This window comes from Lotus japonicus, chromosome 3 (assembly GCF_012489685.1).
Source record: "Lotus japonicus ecotype B-129 chromosome 3, LjGifu_v1.2".
Lineage (NCBI taxonomy): Eukaryota > Viridiplantae > Streptophyta > Magnoliopsida > Fabales > Fabaceae > Lotus > Lotus japonicus.
The window spans coordinates 49,269,404-49,275,249 of NC_080043.1; positions in this window are offsets into that span (position 1 = coordinate 49,269,404).

Here is a 5,846-nt window from a genome sequence, read left to right on the forward strand (position 1 = left end):
AGAAGACAAGGAGATCCTATCACTCTTGAGGAGTTTGTCAAAACACTTCCTGAAAGTCCTCCTAAGTTGGCAACAAGGAAATCAAGGAGGGCAAAAGCAGCAAGCCTTCAGATCCTAAGGGCAAAGGGATTCTGACAGAGGAACCTGCAAAGAAGAAAGCTGCATCCAAGACTGTGATCATCAGGGAACCCTCTCCTGGAAAAGACCTCCGAAGAAACCTCAGTTCAATCACGTCAAGTGTCTGATTCTGAAAGCTCAGAAGACTCATGGGAAGACTCCTCAAGTGAGGAGACTGAGATGATGATATTCCTCTGCCTAAGAGACGAAAAGTTATTCCTGAGGAAAGAAGAAGATAAGCAGGATGACCATGAGATCATCCAGAATGTGCTTCAGGTTATAAGAGAAATCTTTAGAAGCTGAAGAATCCACAGATTCTGATGAAGTACACTTGGTAAAGAGAAGAAAACTGCCTCTGAGGGGTCCACTTCAGCAGAAAGAGGTAGAAGCAGAGCAAGCATCTGAACCTGCTTCAGAAGCACAACGGGAAAGAAGATCTAAAAGCACTTCTGATCCAGCAAGGGCTGCAAAACTTACCACAACCACATCCATCAGAAGCCCAAGTAAGGTAATTACTGAAAGCATTAACTCTGATTCTGCTTTAGTAGTTATTCCTGAACAACCCCTGCCTATATCTACCTCCATGCCTACCTCAAACCAAACAGCACCCACTCAACCTGAGACTCAACCTGAAACACAAGCAGAAACACAAGCTGAAACACAAGCTGAACCTCAAGCTCCTAAATCAACCATCCAAACAGCTACCACAGCCATCCCTTCCATTCCAATTTACACCTCTTCCACATCCATCCCAACTGAACCAGTACATCCTTTCAACTCCTTCATTCAAGGTATTGTTCAAAGTGAGGCTACCCTGAGAACCTTGGTTCAACAATTCACTCCCAAGCCTGCATCCACTTCACACACCTTCCTCATAACCCAGACTAGTGAGATCCCCGCTGAGACAGAAAAGGAGGATGATGATGTTCAGATCCTTGTACCGCCTTTCAATGTGAAGCCTTTTCAACAAGTAGCTTCCAACTTTGAAGATCAGCTTCAAGAGGTTCCTGAGTCATCCTATGTGTCCCTGTCCAACTACTCTGCAGTCAACTCACAGGATCTGAGTTTCACTTCACCTGAGAAGACTGTTACCTCAAGGCAAAGGCCAGATACAATCTCTGAAGCTGAGCACATGGATGAATCAGATCACTCAAGCATAGAGAAGGACCATGAGATTGAGTCCACTCCTTCAGAACAACTCAAACCTGATAGCTCAAACGCTTCAAGCTCCAATGCTGTCAGAACTCCTCAGCCTGTTCTGACCTTGGCCACCTCCTTCCAACCTCAAAATCTTAATCAACTCATTCAGGGATTCTCTGAAGAGGCCACCAGAAGACTGAATTGGCTGTATCAGGTAACTGATAATCAGTTTGATGCCTCTCTTGTTGATGGCCTGTGGTCTGCCTTTGAAAGATGGTCGGAAGGCAGAGTTCATGAACTTCAGAAGCAACTTAGCAGGGAGAAACGACTCAGAGTTCATGATGCATCTGAGAGGGCCTATGAGCAAAGGCAGAGAGTACTGCACAGGGTTTGTGAACCCTTGAGAAGAGCTATGGCTGAAAGACCATGTGTTGTCTCTGAATGTACCCCAGAAGTTACTAGAATGCTTTCAGCAGAGGTTGAAGAAGAAAGCTCTGACGGTATAGTCATTCTGGAAGATGCAGATATGAATGAAGTTGAGCAGCAAGGGCCAATTCAAGTTGATACTGCAATGTCTTCAGAGTCTGAAGTTGCTACTCATACACAAGCACCAGAAGTTCCTACTTCAGCTCCAGCTCCAGAAGTTGCCATTCTTGCTGCCCGGATTGACAGGATTCAGGATGATCAGCAGAGGTTATTTCAGATGGTTGAGCAACAAGGACGTGTTCAGAATGAGCAAAGCAAGCAAATTCAAGAGTCCTCAAGCAAAATGGAAGCAATCATGAAGTACCTAATGGACAACCTTCCCTCCACTTCCAAGCCTTGAATCCCTCACTTCTATCATGCATGCATTTATTTGTTATGACTGAATTTATTTCATGTTGACTGTGTTAACTTCTTATTCTCTGATTCAATGCACCGTCCATTTAGTAACTCACATGCTTTTATGGTTGATAAGTTTTATGCATGTTTTTCTGTTACTTTTCTTCTTTGTATTCACTGCGTTCATCTTCTCCTTCACCATTCAATCCCATTCTCCTCCATTCATATCCATTCTTCTCTCTTCTACATCAAAATGACTACTGTCGATTTGATTTATGGACTCAAGACTATGGTATTCGACCAAGTCTTTCCATGGAGTGTCAATCTATCTTCTTCTCAGATCTCTCACGCTCTTGAGAAGATTGAGACTCTTCTGAAATGCTGGCTCACTTCTCATTAGACTCACTGTCTTCAGAACCTTCAAGAAGTTCTGAATGACCTCCTCCGTCTGACCACTCGCCGGAAGGACGTTGAAGATCAGCTCCAGGGCATTTGTCCAGGAGAATGTTGCTTTGAAGGAAAAACTGGCTACTCAGTTAGCCTCAATTGATCAGGACATTCGTCCCCTCCACCTTCAACTTCTCTTCATGAAGAATTCACGAGCTTTCCTATTTATCTAGGATTAGTCTTCTTCATTCCTCTGTACTTCTTCTCCGTTCAGTAATAATAACATTTCTCATTTGCCTCACTTTCTTATTATTGTTATTGTTGGTTTTGTTTTTCACTCTTTTTGATTATGACAAAAAGGGGGAGTACATAAAATGGTTTTTGATAAACTTTTATATCTATATTATATAAATCCAGTAGAGGAGAACAAGTGTCAAACACTTATAGCACATAGATATTGTCAAGCGTCTCAAATAAGGAATACATTTTGTTCATATCCTGAACCAATCTTGCTTCTGACGCCTTATTCCAATTATACTTGGACAAGACTATGTTATTGTGTGATATACGTTAAGTTATGAACCATCACTTCTGATGAGTATACATCTCTTCAAGCATAAAATCTGATCACATAACCAGACTCCGAATCTAGACTATTCACCAATTCATTAAGTCATAGATTCAGGGGGAGTCAGGGGGAGACCCTAGCTCAGAATCAGGTATCATCCCAGATTCAGAAAGAGCAATGCAAACCGTTACACAAGGATAAGTTTAATCTCTGATCTGTTCTTTCCTGTGTATTCAGTTTTTTGTGTAAAAATTGTTCATCAAAATACTTGTCTTGTCATCATCAAAAATGGGGAGATTGTAAGATCAAGGTTTGATCAGTGGTTGCATCTCTATGTTTTGATGATTACAATTAAGGTTTGTGATGATGAACAATTGTGGTACCCTAACGTTTGTCCTTTTAAGATGTGACAAACAGGTTCTGAATCTGACCCAAGCCTATTCGTTCGGAAGAAGAAGAACCAAGGGTTACTAAAAGGAGAGCTCCTTAACCTACCATGTTCGTTCTTAACAGTGGCAAATACTTCAGAAGCTCTGAAGATGGAAGCTCTCAAGAAGCTCTGAAGAACTCAAGTCAGAAGTTCTGAAGACCAGATGTTCCAGTGGAACGGTCCATTTTAGGTTTAGTTGCTACAAATGTCGTTAGGAACATCGCTATCAAATTTGTTTTACCAAGTTTTAACTTTGAGTTTTTGAGCTTTTATTTTGGACCAAAACGCCCCTGAATAGCTGTATTTTGACCCGGTTGTTCTAAAATTTTTCCGACAGTTTCTTTACCCTAGTTTTACCCTAAAACTACCTTGTAATTAAATTAGATCGAAGAAAAAGAGCCGGAGCCTTTTTCCTCTTGTGGCCGAGAGCATGTTTGTGTGGGGGGAGTTTTTCGTTTGCGAAAACTTGTCCTTTCGTACTCGATTGTTGTATTCTGAAGCTTCAATTCTTTGTCTATCGTTAATTAGCTGTGTTGTGATCGAGCTAATCGATTTTGTTTGGATTTCTGCTTTGTTTTCTCCGAGGTTCAGTTGAAGGAACTTTGGGTTTTTCAGAGCATTTGTGTGAAGAGAACCTAGACCAAGAGGCTGGAGCAATTCGAGGTTAGGGTAACTTACCTATTAGCTAAGACTGCATGATAGGCGTCGATAAATTCGACTTATGCTTTACTTTGATATTGATTATGATGATGAATTAATGTTATGATGTTTTCCATAACTTATGATATTGAGATGTTATTGAATTGTGCGTTTTGACGCGACTTCAGAGTGGAGAATCACTGAACTGGTTATTTTTGATCTTTCGGGTTGGGGAAACAGCCCTAGGCAAGTACAAACAGGGGTTTGAGACTTAGCCGTTCGTTTGTATACTTAGACTTTCCCCGGGATTTACATTGGTGGGTTTTTGGAAAACTTAGAATGAATAGAATTTCGAAAACTAGAGACTTTAGAGAATTTAGTATTCAAGAACTAAACTCATAACTTGACTAATTCAATTCGAAACATTTTTATTAATGAATAAAACATAGGAAAACTAAAGGGGAAAATAATTGCGAAAGACGGGGAAAAGTCGACTTTTGTTGTGGGTTTTGGAGGATTGCTGGACACCAGGGGGGTGAGCCACGGTGACAAGGGGAAGTTACCGAGTACTTTAGTACTCTTGTTGTTGTAGTTGTGTTGTATTGACCGACACTAAACTCTTGGGTTTTGAGATTGGGTTTTGAGCTAAACACTTGCGTTGTGAGGACGAATCGATGTTTGGCTAACCATATTGCATCATGCATCATTCGAGGTTTGTACGATCGAAAGATTGGGCCTCGGTGAAGAACGGGAAAGCTTCACGAAGGTTGGGGAATGCCTTCATCGAAGAACACCTGGGTGTATCTTCGGCATAGCGGGCAGAGTGGCACGACCTAGGGTGGTTGGGGCTGATCCGACTATGCATGGGTTTGTAAGTGACACCCGAGCGGAAATGGTTAAACACTAGGCCGGTGTTAGGACTGACTCGATGGTGCCCATCCCAAATTGAATTATCCGGATCATATTGAATTGCATTTCACGCATACATTCACCCTGATTGGAATTGTATGTTGTTTGAATTATTGAAGCATTGTTAGAGCCAATAACATGCTAGGATTATTAATATATATACATAAACATATATATCTATACCCCAATCACATGTTGAGTGTATAATTACTTATTTCCGTGAGTTGACCCTAGCGCCTTGGCTTTGGTTACATGTTGTGTTTGGGCGGTCAGCCTGCTGCCAGATGTCGATGGCGGAGTGGTTTTCGATGGTATCTCCCTCGGGGGGGATCAGGTTTGAGTTGGTGGACCGTCATGCCCCCACTTCTTGGGTGATCGATGCTGTGGATCATCGAGCGACGTACCGGGGAAGGGTCATGGAGGACCGGACAGACGGGCGTAGACGTTTGACGAGGGGAGTGCTACGACGCATGGAGCTGAGCTTTGACTTGCCGCCTTCAGTTCGCTGTGGACTAGGTACTGGTCGAGGACCACCAACACCAACTCCGACTTCATCTTCTTCCGATGACGAGGACCCATCCGAGATCGAGGTTGATGTTGTTGCACCTGTTGCGCCACCTCCTGCTACTGTTATCGATCCTACCGACGTGGCGTCGTCCTCGAGGCTCGTGGAGTCGAAGAGGGAGTCTGTTGCTCCATCTGCCTCACGTCGTTTTCCTTTTACCGTGTGGAACCCCTGGTTCGGGTGGTGGAGGAGGATGTTCTTACTGGAGAGGTGGATGTTGAGACGGGCTTGACTAGGACGGTGCGCAAGACAGTTAGGAGGGAGGTCGT